Raw genomic sequence first — 16,513 nt, 5'->3', positions numbered from 1 at the left:
TGTGTGAGAGAGAGAGAGAGAGAGAGAGAGAGAGAGAGAGAGAGAGAGAGAGAGAGAGAGTGAGTGAGAGTGAGTGTGAGAGTGAGTGCTTCCTGGGCCTCGGTCTTCATTTCAGACCCTTCTCCTCTCAGTCTTCCCTGCAGAGCCTCAGGGACTGAGAAGAGCCTGGAGGTTCTGGATCTGCAGGGGAGCCTCCGACTCCTTTAGACCCCCCAGGAAGTCCGTTCTCAATAAGGTCAGAGCCTCCAGAAAGGTCTCCCCAGCCCCTCCGTCTCTTACCCGCTTCTAAGGAAATGCACCGGGTGTCCTGAGACTGGCTCCCAGCCCCTTCCAGATAGAAGAGACGGGACCCGAGCGGGCCCGGAAAGGCAAGAGCTGGGATTCACGTTCTCGCGGCCGGGAGAGCGGCACAAACAGCTGGCTCTCCTCGGAGGAAGGGTTCCCCTGCGGGCGGGGGGCAGGGACTGAGGATCCCCTTTCCCCACATGCTGGGTGTTGCCGGGCAGGCGGGAGCCCAGTGCGCCGCGGCGGAGTGTGCCTGATCGGGCCATTCTGGAGAGCCCACGGGCCGCCCGCTGCGCGCGCTCGGATCCGGCCACCCCGCTGCAAGGTCTACGTCCCGCAGAGACCCTAAAAGCGGCAAGGAGCTGCTTGTGCCAAGGGGTGCGCAGCGGCTCCTCTGTGGTATCTGGGAACCGAGAGCGAAGGACGCCCCTCGAGGGGGAAACTGCCACACGGGCGGGGGGGGGGGGGGGGTCCGAAAGGCCTGCAAAGACTTCTGGGAAGCGAACACGGCGAAGGGAGCAGGAGAGCGCTGGGTACCGGAGCAGCAAGATTGTGGGAACCACTGGGGGAGACTTAGCTCTTCTCAGCGACGCGCTGACCCTGCCAAAGACTAGCGGTGAAGCGGGCGGCCGCCTCCAGGAGAGCCCGGATTGGGGGAATACGCAGTAACGCGCGCTGTTTTTGTCTTTTTCCTTTTATTTGAATTTTCCTGTTCAAAACGAGGGATATGAAAATGTTTTCCATAATTGCACGTGTGTATCTGATCACTTACTGTCCCGGGAGGGAAGGAAGGAAGGAGGGACGGATAGAATTTGGAGCGCAAAGCAAAGGAAAATGTTAAAAACGGGGGTGGGGGGGGGTGGAAGAACAACGCGAGCCGGCCTCTCGTGGTGGTGGAAGGCAGCGGCACAGCGGCTCCTGCCCTGCTCGCGCTCCCGCGGGCTCCCTGACCGATTTCTGGAGAATTCAGTCTGATTGCTTTCTACCTCGGGGGGTCTGAGTGTGGCCTGTGCCCAGGAAATCCTCTGCAGGGGAATGGGCGTGTATATAGTATGTCTTCCCCCCCCCCCCCCCACTCCCCGTCTTTGTCTCTCTGTTTCTGACTCTGTCTCTGATTCTGTCTCTCCCCCTCTCTCTGTCTGTCCCTCTCTCTGTCTCTTTCTCTCATTGTGTCTGTCTCTCTATAGCTGTGTGTCTGTCGCTCTGCTTCTCTGTCTCTGTCTGTCTCTGTGCTTCTCTGTCTCTGTGTCTGTCTGTCTCTCTGCTTCTCTGTCTGTCTCTGTGTGTCTGTCTGTCTGTCTCTCTGCTTCTCTGTCTCTGTGTCTGTCTCTCTGCTTCTCTGTCTCTGTGTCTGTCTGTCTCTGCTTCTCTGTCTCTGTGTGTCTGTCTGTCTCTCTGCTTCTGTCTCTCTATCTCTGTCTCTGTGTCTGTCTGTCTCTCTGCTTGACAGAAACAAAGAGAGACAGAGACAAAGAGAGATGGAGAGAGAGACAGAGAGACAGAGAGAGAGAGAGAGAGAGACAGAGAGAGAGAGAGACAGAGACAGAGAGAGACAGAGAGAGAGAGAGAGAGAGAGAGAGAGAGAAGAGAGAGAGAGAGAGTGTGTGTGTGTGTGAGTGTGTGTGTGTGTGTGTGTGTGTGTGAGAGAGAGAGAGAGAGAGAGAGAGAGAGAGAGAGAGAGAGAGAGAGAGAGAGAGAGAGAGAGTGAGTGAGAGTGAGTGTGAGAGTGAGTGCTTCCTGGGCCTCGGTCTTCATTTCAGACCCTTCTCCTCTCAGTCTTCCCTGCAGAGCCTCAGGGACTGAGAAGAGCCTGGAGGTTCTGGATCTGCAGGGGAGCCTCCGACTCCTTTAGACCCCCCAGGAAGTCCGTTCTCAATAAGGTCAGAGCCTCCAGAAAGGTCTCCCCAGCCCCTCCGTCTCTTACCCGCTTCTAAGGAAATGCACCGGGTGTCCTGAGACTGGCTCCCAGCCCCTTCCAGATAGAAGAGACGGGACCCGAGCGGGCCCGGAAAGGCAAGAGCTGGGATTCACGTTCTCGCGGCCGGGAGAGCGGCACAAACAGCTGGCTCTCCTCGGAGGAAGGGTTCCCCTGCGGGCGGGGGGCAGGGACTGAGGATCCCCTTTCCCCACATGCTGGGTGTTGCCGGGCAGGCGGGAGCCCAGTGCGCCGCGGCGGAGTGTGCCTGATCGGGCCATTCTGGAGAGCCCACGGGCCGCCCGCTGCGCGCGCTCGGATCCGGCCACCCCGCTGCAAGGTCTACGTCCCGCAGAGACCCTAAAAGCGGCAAGGAGCTGCTTGTGCCAAGGGGTGTGCAGCGGCTCCTCTGTGGTATCTGGGAACCGAGAGCGAAGGACGCCCCTCGAGGGGGAAACTGCCACACGGGCGGGGGGGGGGGGGGGGTCCGAAAGGCCTGCAAAGACTTCTGGGAAGCGAACACGGCGAAGGGAGCAGGAGAGCGCTGGGTACCGGAGCAGCAAGATTGTGGGAACCACTGGGGGAGACTTAGCTCTTCTCAGCGACGCGCTGACCCTGCCAAAGACTAGCGGTGAAGCGGGCGGCCGCCTCCAGGAGAGCCCGGATTGGGGGAATACGCAGTAACGCGCGCTGTTTTTGTCTTTTTCCTTTTATTTGAATTTTCCTGTTCAAAACGAGGGATATGAAAATGTTTTCCATAATTGCACGTGTGTATCTGATCACTTACTGTCCCGGGAGGGAAGGAAGGAAGGAGGGACGGATAGAATTTGGAGCGCAAAGCAAAGGAAAATGTTAAAAACGGGGGTGGGGGGGGTGGAAGAACAACGCGAGCCGGCCTCTCGTGGTGGTGGAAGGCAGCGGCACAGCGGCTCCTGCCCTGCTCGCGCTCCCGCGGGCTCCCTGACCGATTTCTGGAGAATTCAGTCTGATTACTTTCTACCTCGGGGGGTCTGAGTGTGGCCTGTGCCCAGGAAATCCTCTGCAGGGGAATGGGCGTGTATATAGTATGTCTTCCCCCCCCTCCCCCCCACTCCCCGTCTTTGTCTCTCTGTTTCTGACTCTGTCTCTGATTCTGTCTCTCCCCCTCTCTCTGTCTGTCCCTCTCTCTGTCTCTTTCTCTCATTGTGTCTGTCTCTCTATAGCTGTGTGTCTGTCGCTCTGCTTCTCTGTCTCTGTCTGTCTCTGTGCTTCTCTGTCTCTGTGTCTGTCTGTCTCTCTGCTTCTCTGTCTGTCTCTGTGTGTCTGTCTGTCTGTCTCTCTGCTTCTCTGTCTCTGTGTCTGTCTCTCTGCTTCTCTGTCTCTGTGTCTGTCTGTCTCTGCTTCTCTGTCTCTGTGTGTCTGTCTGTCTCTCTGCTTCTGTCTCTCTATCTCTGTCTCTGTGTCTGTCTGTCTCTCTGCTTCTCTGTCTCTGTGCTTCTCTGTCTCTGTGTCTGTCTGTCTCTCTGCTTCTGTCTCTCTATCTCTGTCTCTGTGTCTGTCTGTCTCTGTGCTTCGCTGTCTCTGTGTCTGTCTGTCTCTGTGCTTCTCTGTCTCTGCGCTTTGCTGTCTCTCTGTTTCTCTGTCTCTGTCTGCTTCTCTGTCTCTGTCTCTCTGCTTCTCTGTCTGTCTCTGTGTCTGTCTGTCTCTCTGCTTCTCTGTCTGTCTCTGTGTCTGTCTGTCTCTGCTTCTCTGTCTCTGTGTCTATCTCTCTACTTCTGTCTCTCTATCTCTGTGTCTGTCTGTCGCTCTGCTTCTCTGTCTCTGTCTGTCTCTGTGCTTCTCTGTCTCTGTGTCTGTCTGTCTCTCTGCTTCTCTGTCTCTGTGTGTGTGTCTGTCTGTCTCTCTGCTTCTCTGTCTCTGTGTCTGTCTGTCTCTGCTTCTCTGTCTCTGTGTCTGTCTGTCTCTCTGTCTCTGTGCTTCTCTGTCTCTGTGTCTGTCTGTCTCTCTGCTTCTCTGTCTCTGTGCTTCTCTGTCTCTGTGTCTGTCTGTCTCTCTGCTTCTGTCTCTCTATCTCTGTCTCTGTGTCTGTCTGTCTCTGTGCTTCGCTGTCTCTGCGTCTGTCTGTCTCTGTGCTTCTCTGTCTCTGCGCTTTGCTGTCTCTCTGCTTCTCTGTCTCTCTATCTCTGTGCGTCTGTCTGTCTCTCTGTTTCTCTGTCTCTGTCTGCTTCTCTGTCTCTGTCTCTCTGCTTCTCTGTCTGTCTCTGTGTCTGTCTGTCTCTCTGCTTCTCTGTCTGTCTCTGTGTCTGTCTGTCTCTGCTTCTCTGTCTCTTTGTCTATCTCTCTACTTCTGTCTCTCTATCTCTGTGTCTGTCTGTCTCTCTGCTTCTCTGTCTCTGTCTGTCTCTGTGCTTCTCTGTCTCTGTGTCTGTCTGTCTCTCTGCTTCTCTGTCTCTGTGTGTGTGTCTGTCTGTCTCTCTGCTTCTCTGTCTCTGTGTCTGTCTGTCTCTGCTTCTCTGTCTCTGTGTCTGTCTGTCTCTCTGCTTCTGTCTCTCTATCTCTGTCTCTGTGTCTGTCTGTCTCTCTGCTTCTCTGTCTCTGTGCTTCTCTGTCTCTGTGTCTGTCTGTCTCTCTGCTTCTGTCTCTCTATCTCTGTCTCTGTGTCTGTCTGTCTCTGTGCTTCGCTGTCTCTGTGTCTGTCTGTCTCTGTGCTTCTCTGTCTCTGCGCTTTGCTGTCTCTCTGCTTCTCTGTCTCTCTATCTCTGTGCGTCTGTCTGTCTCTCTGTTTCTCTGTCTCTGTCTGCTTCTCTGTCTCTGTCTCTCTGCTTCTCTGTCTGTCTCTGTGTCTGTCTGTCTCTCTGCTTCTCTGTCTGTCTCTGTGTCTGTCTGTCTCTGCTTCTCTGTCTCTTTGTCTATCTCTCTACTTCTGTCTCTCTGTTTCTCTGTCTCTGTCTGTCTCTCTGCTTCTCTGTCTCTGTCTCTGTGCTTCTCTGTCTCTGTGTCTCTGTGTCTGTCTGTCTCTCTGCTTCTCTGTCTGTCTCTGTGTCTGTCTGTCTCTGCTTCTCTGTCTCTTTGTCTATCTCTCTACTTCTGTCTCTCTGTTTCTCTGTCTCTGTCTGTCTGTCTCTGCTTCTGTCTCTGTCTCTGTGCTTCTCTGTCTCTGTGTCTGTCTGTCTCTCTGCTTCTCTGTCTGTCTCTGTGTCTGTCTGTCTCTGCTTCTCTGTCTCTTTGTCTATCTCTCTACTTCTGTCTCTCTGTTTCTCTGTCTCTGTCTGTCTCTCTGCTTCTCTGTCTCTGTCTCTGTGCTTCTCTGTCTCTGTGTCTGTCTGTCTCTCTGCTTCTCTGTCTGTCTCTGTGTGTGTGTCTGTCTGTCTCTCTGCTTCTCTGTCTCTGTGTCTGTCTGTCTCTGCTTCTCTGTCTCTGTGTGTCTGTCTGTCTCTCTGCTTCTGTCTCTCTATCTCTGTCTCTGTGTCTGTCTGTCTCTCTGCTTCTCTGTCTCTCTGCTTCTCTGTCTCTGTGTCTGTCTGTCTCTCTGCTTCTGTCTCTCTATCTCTGTCTCTGTGTCTGTCTGTCTCTGTGCTTCGCTGTCTCTGTGTCTGTCTGTCTCTCTGCTTCTGTCTCTCTGTCTCTTTGTCTATCTCTCTACTTCTGTCTCTCTGTCTCTCTGTCTCTCTGCTTCTCTGTCTCTCTGCTTCTCTGTCTCTGTGTCTGTCTGTCTCTCTGCTTCTGTCTCTCTATCTCTGTCTCTGTGTCTGTCTGTCTCTCTGTCTCAGTGCTTCTCTGTCTCTGTGTCTGTCTGTCTCTCTGCTTCTGTCTCTCTATCTCTGTCTCTGTGTCTGTCTGTCTCTCTGCTTCTCTGTCTCTGTGTCTGTCTGTCTCTCTGCTTCTCTGTCTCTGTGTCTGTCTGTCTCTCTGCTTCTGTCTCTGTGTCTGTTTCCGGCCCCCTCCCCCCCAGCCTCCCCCGCAGAGTTGGATGGGCTTTCAGGAGGGCGGGGGGAGGGGAGCAGGCCCCAGGGACAGGCCCCAGGGGGCGAGCCAGCTGCCCAGCTAGCGAGGTGAAGGCCGGAGCCTGGTGAAGCTTTCCGCTTGTTCCCGGGCGGCAGATCCGGGCTCTGAGGGGCACCGGGGACACGGAAGACCAGCGAGCAGCATCTTGGCCGCGGCCCCGCCCCAAGTCTCACACTTGCCCCGCCTTGTCCTGCCCGACAGGTGGCAGCTCGGCCGGGCCTCACGTCAGCCCGCGGAGGACTCGGCCCCCCGAGGGACCGCTCGCCGCGGCTCCGCCTTTCCCGGGCTCGCGCTTCTGCGCGCTCGCCGAGGTCCGAGGCCGCGCGGGGCTTCGAGGGTGACAGGAAAGGGGGAAGGGGAGGGGGGAAAGGAGAGGAAGAATGGGGGGCGAAGCTTGTCCCAAGTGGAAGCGTCAAGGGTGGGGGTGGGAAGCCGACGAGCCTAAGAGTTCGCCCTAAACTGCCCAAACCCGAGTGGACCGAGGGCCGGGGCGGGGTGGGGGGGCCGGGTGGCTTCAGTCTCCCCTCCCCCAGCCCAGGAAGGCAGCCCGAGTGGAACAAGATGGGCGGGGCTGCCTCCTCCGGGCGGGGGGGGTGGAGCAGCCGAGCCCCGCCCCTCCCGCCCCCAGAGACAGCGGGTCCGGGCGAGCCCTTGCGAGCGACGCCTGTCGCCTGTCATGGACCCGGCTGCCCGGAAGTCCCTTCCAGCGCCTCTGTGCCTCTGCCGAGGTCGCGCATCCCCAGAGAGGAGGCCCTCGCGCCGCCGCACGCGGAGACTAAAAACTGGGTTGGACAGTCTAGAAGTCCGGAGTCCGCCGCCTACTGACCAGAGGGGGGCGCCCGGAGGGGGGCGCTGCCAAAGCTCGAATACAGTCTGGGGGCCCAGTTCAACCCTCCCATGTTATTGGCCCGTGAGAGCCCGGGGGGGGGGCTGAGCCCCACTGGCACGGGGCCAGACAGCGGAGGGGCCTTAGCTTCAGTGTCCCCCACGGCAGCCTGGGCTTGGAGACCGCGCCCCCAGGCGGGGGCAGGGGGAGATGCTCAGGTTCTTGGAGGGAAGGGGCCTGTCAGAGGGCGGGGCGGGGCGGGGCGGCTTTTCCCGCGAAATGGCAGCATCGGCCCACACTGGGCAGCGCGCCTGCACTGGAACTCGTCAGGCACCGACTGAGTGCTCACTGTGTGCTAAGTGGGGCATCTCTTTGGAGGCTGTGCTGCCCCCCAGGCTCTGCCCTTCTCCGTGCCAGCCCTTGCCTTGGCCTTGGGGACTTCGCTGTACCTGGGATAGCCGACCTCAGCCCACCCAGTGTCGTCGTTGTGCTTTATCATCATCAGGCACTTAGTGGGTGCTTACTCTTAAGTGGAGCTCATCATGAAGCACTTTGCTCTACTTAAAACTCATCACCAGGTACTTAGTCTTAAGTAGAACTCATCATCATGTACTTATTGAGTGTTTGCTCTACTTAAAACTCATCACCAGGTACTTAGTCTTAAGTGGAGCTCATCATCATGTACTTATTGAGTGTTTGCTCTACTTAAAACTCATCATCAGGTACTTAGGCTTAAGTAGAACTCATCATCATGTACTTATTGAGTGTTTGCTCTACTTAAAACTCATCATCAGGTACTTAGGCTTAAGTAGAACTCATCATCATGTACTTATTGAGTGTTTGCTCTACTTAAAACTCATCACCAGGTACTTAGTCTTAAGTAGAACTCATCATCATGTACTTATTGAGTGTTTGCTCTACTTAAAACTCATCATCAGGTACTTACTCTTAAGTAGAACTCATCATCATGTACTTATTGAGTGTTTGCTCTACTTAAAACTCATCATCAGGTACTTACTCTTAAGTAGAACTCATCATCATGTACTTATTGAGTGTTTGCTCTACTTAAAACTCATCATCAGGTACTTACTCTTAAGTAGAACTCATCATCATGTACTTATTGAGTGTTTGCTCTACTTAAAACTCATCATCAGGCACTTACTGGGTGCTTACTCTTAAGTAGAACTCATCATCATGTACTTATTGAGTGTTTGCTCTACTTAAAACTCATCATCAGGTACTTAGTCTTAAGTAGAACTCATCATCATGTACTTATTGAGTGTTTGCTCTACTTAAAACTCATCACCAGGTACTTAGTCTTAAGTGGAGCTCATCATCAAACACTTATTGAGTGTTTGCTCTACCTAAAACTCATCATCAGGCACTTACTGGGTGCTTACTCTTAAGTGGAGCTCATCATCATGTACTTATTGAGTGTTTGCTCTACTTAAAACTCATCACCAGGTACTTACTCTTAAGTAGAACTCATCATCATGTACTTATTGAGTGTTTGCTCTACTTAAAACTCATCACCAGGTACTTAGTCTTAAGTAGAACTCATCATCATGTACTTATTGAGTGTTTGCTCTACTTAAAACTCATCATCAGGCACTTACTGGTGCTTACTCTTAAGTAGAACTCATCATCATGTACTTATTGAGTGTTTGCTCTACTTAAAACTCATCATCAGGTACTTAGTCTTAAGTAGAACTCATCATCATGTACTTATTGAGTGTTTGCTCTACTTAAAACTCATCACCAGGTACTTAGTCTTAAGTGGAGCTCATCATCAAACACTTATTGAGTGTTTGCTCTACCTAAAACTCATCATCAGGCACTTAGTGGGTGCTTACTCTTAAGTGGAGCTCATCATCATGTACTTATTGAGTGTTTGCTCTACTTAAAACTCATCACCAGGCACTTACTCTTAAGTAGAACTCATCATCATGTACTTATTGAGTGTTTGCTCTACTTAAAACTCATCACCAGGTACTTAGTCTTAAGTAGAACTCATCATCATGCACTTATTGAGTGTTTGCTCTACTTAAAACTCATCATCAGGTACTTAGTCTTAAGTGGAGCTCATCATCAAGCACTTATTGAGTGTTTGCTCTACTTAAAACTCATCATCAGGCACTTACTCTTAAGTGGAGCTCATCATGAAGCACTTTGCTCTACTTAAAACTCATCACCAGGTACTTACTTGGTGCTTATTCTACTTAAAACTCATCATCAGGCACTTAGTGGGTGCTTACTCTTAAGTGGAGCTCATCATCAAGCACTTACGGAGTGCTTAGCACTGATTGAGTGCTCACTGGAACTCGTCAGGCACCGATTGAGTGCTCACTGTGTGCTAAGTGGGGCATCTCTTTGGAGGCTGTGCTGCCCCTTAGGCTCTGCCCTTCTCCATGCCAGCCCTTGCCTAGTCCTTGGGGACTTCGATGTAACGGAGATGTTTGACCTCAGCCCACTCAGTGCCCTCGTGCTTCCTCCCTGCCCTCCCTTTATCTCTGGAATCCCAAGAGATCCTTCCCAATGCCCAGCCCTCTCACCATTGTACCCATATCTCTGCCCCTGCCCCAACTCCTACCCAGCCCTGACTGCTCCTTATCAGCTCCTTCCCTTGTCCCGATGCCTTCTTTTGTCAGTGTATTGATGACCAGCCCCTCACCACTGCCCTCTCCTTCTCCCGTGAATCTCCCCTTGCTCCCTCTGGTCTCAGGTGTGAGGCCGGCCCTTTTGTCAAGGTCAGACCCCCTGCTTTCATCACCTTTGGGAGCTTGGTCCGTCCATTATATCTGCTTCTGTACCGCCCCCCCCACTCTGTCTTTCTTTCTCTCCAAGCTCCAATGTTTCTAAGTGGGTCCAAGACTCCCTTAAAAAAGCAAAAAACCACATGTGGAGGGTCTGCCCTTAAAGAGCCCTTCGATGGGGGAAAGGATGGAAAGGAGCAGTCCAAAGAAATTGTCAACTTGAGGGCTGACCATTAGCTGAGCAAGCCAGGGTCTGGGAAGGGGAGTGGGCATCCCTCTGCCAAAGGAAGGAACGAGGTGGGCTGGAGAGACTCAGGCAAAGTGATGGGAAGAATGAAGCCCCCAAACTGTGAGACAAGTCCCAGCCGGGCCACAGTGGTGCCGAGAGGCGGTGACCGGGGGACACTGAGACGTGCGCATGTTTGCACGGAGCCCACACTAGTTTCCCTTGTTGTGAGGGGGGGACAGTGAGACGCGCGTGTGTTCTCACGGAGCCCACACTGTGTTCCCTTGTTCAGAGGGGGGGACAGTGTGTGTGGGAAGAGCGGGGGAGTAGCTGTGATGCATCAGAGAGGAAGAAGAAAGACCAGCCGTGAAGGAGCAGGAGGAAACCCAGGGAGGAACCAGGCAGTTTCATTAGAAGTGTTAGTTTTGAGAAATTCTTTAAAAAATTACTTTCATTCTTTGCACTTTTTTCTAATAGCTTTTTACTTTCAAAATCCAAGCAAAGGGTTTTCAACATTCACCCTTGCAAAACCTTGGGTTCTCCCCACTCCTCCTCCCAGCCAGCAGCAATCTGTTACACGTGTGCACTTCCTCTGTGCGCGCGTTTGTCACGACTGCAGCCTTTTCTAAAGTCTCTCTTCCTTTATTCTTGCCGTTGTTCTTGTCCTGGGTCGGTGATTCTAGACTTTCACAGACTTTGGACTTTAGTCCCTTGTATCCTCACGGCTTTAAAGCTTCCAAGGTGCTCGTTTGTTCAGAATTCCCTCTTCTAAACACGTGCATCATTGCCCTGGAGAACCGGGGAAGCAGAGGTTCCATCTCCCGAGCCCATGGATGTAGTAAGTGACGTGTGCTAGCTGCCCAGCACCCGGGCCCAGACCTCCTCAGTGACGGCCGAGAGCGATCTTTCCTTACAATTAACCACACGGAGGCCAGTTCTGATGGGAGAGTCTAAATTCCCTGAATTGAGACAGAGGTGTCCCCCACCAAGAGTCAGTCAACAACCAAGAGCATGGGAAAAAAGTGAGCCCAGAATGGCGAGAGTTCAGATCAGTCGTAGGGTTGGCCCAGGATGTGTAATTGTGAGCAAACTCTCTGCATCCGTTTTCGGATTTGTTTCTGGTCAGTAGATCCTTAATTAAGGGTCTGCGAGTAGCAGGTGTGAGAGGGTTCCGGGTTCCCAGCCACATAGGACCGGGTCCAAACGACGCAGTAAGATTTTCTCCCAAACCCCACATTGGAATAATGGGTTCTGTTTTGTACTGGAACAGGTCCCTACTTGAATAGAAAGAGAACTGAGATAGTCCCAAACTGGGTCACAGGACGGAGTCAGTGTGGTCCACTCACTCCCACAGTTAATCAGTCCTAACCCCCCACCCCGACTTCCCCCATTTCCTTTCTCTGTTGTGCTTCTCCAAAGCACCAACTCCTGCAGATGCAGCAAGGATCCTGCCCATGGGGCGGCTGGTGCAATTCACTATTAACCTTGGCTTTCCTCGTGGTCTTTTTTTCCCATTTGACATGGTCTCCAGGGGTCCACTCTCTCCCAGTCTTGTGGGTCAGTCACTCCTCTTCCTCCTCTCCTAAGGGGAGAGGAGGGATCTCACTAAGCAACACGTCCCTGCAGATGACCCCGACGTAAGGCTCCCGTCTCCTTTATTTTTTCGGAGTCCATCAGTTTGGCCTCCGGATGTAGGTAATTTTCCCTCCCGAGTCCTCGGGACTCGTCTTGGATCACCGTGTTGCCGAGAACGGAGACCGTCATGGTGGAAAACCCTCCAGCGTTGCCAATACCCGGAGAGAGTTTCTCTGGTTCTGCTCGTTTTATTCTGCACCAGTTTGTCCAGGTCTTTCCGGGTTTTCCTGAGATCTGCCCGTTCGCTTCTTAGTGAACGACAGGACAGCGGGACCTCAGTCTGCACGAAAGCTCAAGTGAAGACAAGGACAGAACGACTTTCCCGCATAAGGAGAAAATCTCCAGTCCGCAAGCTAACCACCCTCCCACCCAATTCCCCAAAGGGGCAAGTGGGGCTTCCAGCTGCAGAGAGACAAGTCGGCCCCGGGGGCTCTTCCTTTCTTGACCGAACTCACTTTCTGAGAGGAACCCCAACCTCTGTACTCTCCCCATCCCAGGCTATCCGAGCTTCCGTGGGGCAGGAGGGGCTGGATGTGGAGGCGTGAGCTAAAGCTCGTGCCCTTGTCCGGGGCTTGGGGCCATCGGGGACCCGGGTCCTTCACTCCCTCTGCCACTGCCCCAGCTGGGCTCCCGCCCCCAGTGCCCGGTGCTCTTTCCGGTTGTTCTGGGAGCCGGCAGCCTATTCGCTGCAGCCTCATCCTTCCGCGGGACCTGCCCGTGTACAGCGCCCCAGGATCTTGGGTCCCAACTTGACCGTCCGACACATGGGTGGCCTTCGCTGGGGAGGAGCTGCCCACAGCAGCAGTGGCGGGGACCAGCCGTACACCGGCCAACCTCGTATCCGTACTGCGACAACGGCCAGATGCAACGGGTGCCAGGCAAGCGTGGGGCGCCGATGCCCTTTTCTTGTCAGAATGCAACAAATACTGGATGCTGAATTAGAAGTCTCCAAGCATTCGAGTGCCGAGATACCACATTCGTGTATCACGTGTTTAGCCAGTCCCAACTGACGAGCATTCCCCCCTCCGCTTCCAATGCTTTGCCACCACAAAAGGGAGGGGCACATGAAGATCTTCCCCCTCCCCTTTTTGATCTCTTTGGGATACAGACCCAGTAGAGACCCTGACAGGCCAAGGGGATGCAGTTTGAGAGCAATTTGGGCACGGTTTCAAGTTATTCTCCAGGAGGGTTGGATCAGTTCACAACTCCACCAACAATGTATTAGTCTCCCAATTTCCCCACATCCCCTCCAACATTTATGACTCTTTAGTCACGGTGAGCAATCTGGGAGGTGAGGTCTTAGATGTTTCCATTGGCATTTCTGTAACCACGTGATTTAGAGCACTTCTTCCAGGACCTCTAGATAACTTGGATTTATTCATCCCAACTGCCCGTTCACGTCCATTGACCATCTGTCAATCAGTGCATGGCTTATGTTCTTGGAAATCTGACACGGATCTCCACATATTTGGGAAACGAGGCCTCTGCCAGCGACTCGCTGTCAAGATCGTTTCCCAGCTCAGCGCTTTCCTTCTGATCTTGGCCGTATTGTTTTTTGTGTGGACAAAGACTTTTAAATGGATTATAGTCAAAATGATGTGCTTGTGCTCTAAGCTTTTCCCTTCAAGTCTGAAAGGCAGACTGCGCGGCAGGTTCTTCTAGTCTGTCTCCACCTTTATGTCTCAACCAGGCCCCCTTTGGAACTGGTCTTGGGGCACATACCCCCAGTTTTGTTCTCATTTCCCGCCCTCTCTTACAAGTCTCTGCTCCCGGGGGAGCGTTCCCGAACAGCCTTTGCCTTTCCCGTCTCCTTCTCACCATCGCCACGTGGGTTCTCTTGCTCCTGGAGAATCTCCATTAACCCCCGACTTGCCTGAGGCGCACCACGTGTCCTCCTCCCTCCCGTCTTTAGTCAGTGGTTCCCCTCTAAGAGGAGTCGGGAGGTCAGTCCGGGCGCTTTGGGGCTTGCTTCTCCTTCACTGCTTCCATTTGCTGTTGCTTTGCCCTTTGGCTTCCGGGGGCCTCTGGAAAGCCCCCTCTCTGGGCTTGCTGTGGAGGTGTCCCTTCCTACTCTTCTCCACCCGCCGTCTACAGGGTGTTCAGGGCTGCTCGCCATTGCGGAGGTGCTCTGGGGCCTCCCAGAAGCCCCTTCTCCTCACTGATTGCCGGCTCCATCCGGGGACTGGGCCCCCTTGGCTCTTCAGAACTCCTGTTCCGTTCCCTTGTGCGTCTTGACGGGCGCAGAACAGGCTCGGCTTGCTGGATCTCCTCTATTTCAGGGCCTTTCCCTAGATCTCTGCACTGAAGGGTTCCTGTTCTGGACTGAGGTGTGACAAGTCTGTAAAGGGAGGAAGCGGCCGGCTTACGCAGGGCTCTGGAGGCCAAAAGAGCATCTTCTAGTTGCTCCAGGAACTTGCGGACGAGTGGGGGGACGTGGAACATCACAGGGGGCCAAAAGGAGGGGCAGGAGTGGGGAGACCCTCCCCCGGCTGCTGCGACAGCCCCCGGCTTCAAGGACCAAGGACGCAGGAGCCCAGGAGGGTCCCTAGATTGGGAGCCTGGGGGAGCCTGGGCTCTGCTTTAGGTACGTGGGGTCTCCGGACAGCCGGTCTGAGACGTGGAGAGCGGGGAAGGAAAGATGCATTTAAGAGATGAGGGGCAGGGGCCCTGGACAGAGCCTGGGGGGCAGCCACGGGGAGGGGGGTTCTGGAGAACCCGCCAGCAGAGCAGAGAAGGGAACGTCTTGGAGACCTAGAGAAGAGACTTTCGCGGGGGAGAGAGAGACTAAGCGCCCGAGGCGGCCGGCAGGGCGAGGACTAAGAGGAGAAACGGCCACCGGGCTTCCTGGGAACAGATCGCTGGCCACGCAGGGACTGAGGTTGGGGCGCAGGGAGGGAGCCGGCGTAGACCCTGGTGTGGCTCCAAAGGGCGGACGGACAGAGGGTGAGAGCAGGGATGGATCCCGGAGGGAGCCTCGGGCAGCAGAGGAGACTCACCTCGTGCGAAGTGGGGTTTGGGTAGCTTTTCAGCTGTGAGCACTCGGGGAGACGGAGCCGCGGGAGGCAGAGGGGGGGCCATGGGCCCAGGCAGGGGGATGGCCCGGAGAGATCTGAGGGTTTGGGATCGGGCGTCAGAGGGAGGAAGAAGAGCGGGTTCTATGGAGGGAGAGTGAAAAGCCAGCAGCTTGTGGGTGGAGACAGATTTCAGGGGCCAGCCCCCCTGGGGTGAGGGCAGAGTGGAGGGGGACCCCTTCTGGGTGGGCAGCTCCCGGAGGTGGGGCTGAGGAGCGCAGCGGGTAGGGTCAGTCTGGGGGAGAATGGTGACTTATAGTGAAGTCACCAAGTTGGGAAGGAGAGGATGGTGAGCCAGTATTCCCAGGGGCAGGAGGAGGGTGACCTGGGGGTCAACGGGCACCAGCTACCCCGTATCCTGACTGGGGGGGTCAAGGTGACGATAAGGCCCGAGGTCCCCGAGTGACAGAGGATGGAGGGCAGCCTGGAGGCAGCAGAGGAAGCGAGTGAAGGAAGAGCCGGCCCGGGGTCAGTGGGGGAGCCGAGAATTAGTAAGGGGGGTAGATGGAGTCAGGAACAGACTGAAGGCAAAGGGGAGTGTGTTGCCCAAGGATGAAACTTTCGGGTGGAAGGAGGGAGGTGGGAACGAGGGATCGGGGGTGTCTGTAAGATGGGGAGACGGTGCTAGTCCCTGCCCCCGAGGCTGCTGGGGGACCAATTTTAGGATGCTAATTGTTTCTTCAATTACTGCAGAGGAATCTTCCCATTGGCCGAGCCAGAAATGGCACTATTTACAGAAGGTGCTGACCCCTGACCTCGGCCCCTTGGGCACTTCCGGGAAGGTCCCAGGAGGCTGGGCCAGATGACCAGGGGAAGGGGGAGGGGACAGACCGGAGAGGGAGCGCTCACCCCGGGCCTGAGGTGGGGAGAGGGGTCCCCATCTGGCCCCACCAGTGACTCATCCCTTAGGGCAGGGCCCTCGGGGCACCCCCGGTCAGAGGAAGGCCCAGCCTTGCTTCAGGGAACCCGACTCGGCGTGGGCCGGCTAAAGGCCCCTTCCTCAAACCTGCGGAGGCCGAGCCCGGCTCCCCGAGGAGCGGCCGTTCCCCAGCGACTGCGAGACGGGCATCGGCAGCTTTCAGACGGAGTCAAAGCCGTCTCCCATCACGAGGAGAAATGCTCCGGGCAAAGCGCCTCCTCCCACGGCTGGCGGCAGGGATGGGAGAAGGGACCCGCGGGGGGTCGTGAACGGGCTGCAGGATTCCGGGGAGCGACTGGGACCTGGGCCCAAAGGCCTAACTGCACGTGCCCCCGGGAGCGCCGCCCCCCGGGAGGGGGAAGGACCGTTCGCGGCGGAGGCGGAGAGCAGAGCTGTCCGAGCTGGGCCCGGGGCTGGGCCGAGAGACCCGGAGCCGGACTGACAAAGCCAAGCGAGCGGAACCAGCGCGGGCAGCGGCATCGAGCCGTTCTCAGCAGTAAAGGGACCGAGACGGTCCCGAAGGACTCGTGAGGAAAACGCTGCCTTGCCTCGACGAGGAGCCGACGAGTCCGAGCCTGGCGCGAGGCGCGCTTCCTGTCACTTTTTTGCCGTTTTCTTCCACAAAATGACTAATGAGGAAGCGTTGGCGACGGTCTGTCCCAGCTGGGGTCAGCTGCCCTCAGGGAAGGCCGAGGGGAGAAAGGGATGGAGGCGAAACTCCAACCCAAAGAACCAAGGCCCCAAACTCTTTCCAGGGGTGACCAAGGGAGCCCAGCTTTCTCTCGGGCAGATAAGTGCAAAGTGTAGAAAGTGAGAAGAACTGCACCCGTTTAACATAGATCGGGCCGCTTGCTGTCGGGGGGAGGGGAGGGAGAAAGAAGTTGAAACATGAGGTTTTA

This window comes from Antechinus flavipes, chromosome 3 (genome assembly GCF_016432865.1).
Source record: "Antechinus flavipes isolate AdamAnt ecotype Samford, QLD, Australia chromosome 3, AdamAnt_v2, whole genome shotgun sequence".
Classification (NCBI taxonomy): Eukaryota; Metazoa; Chordata; class Mammalia; order Dasyuromorphia; family Dasyuridae; genus Antechinus; species Antechinus flavipes.
The sequence above is the reverse complement of the archived record's forward strand: the minus strand, read 5'-3'. Positions refer to the sequence as shown.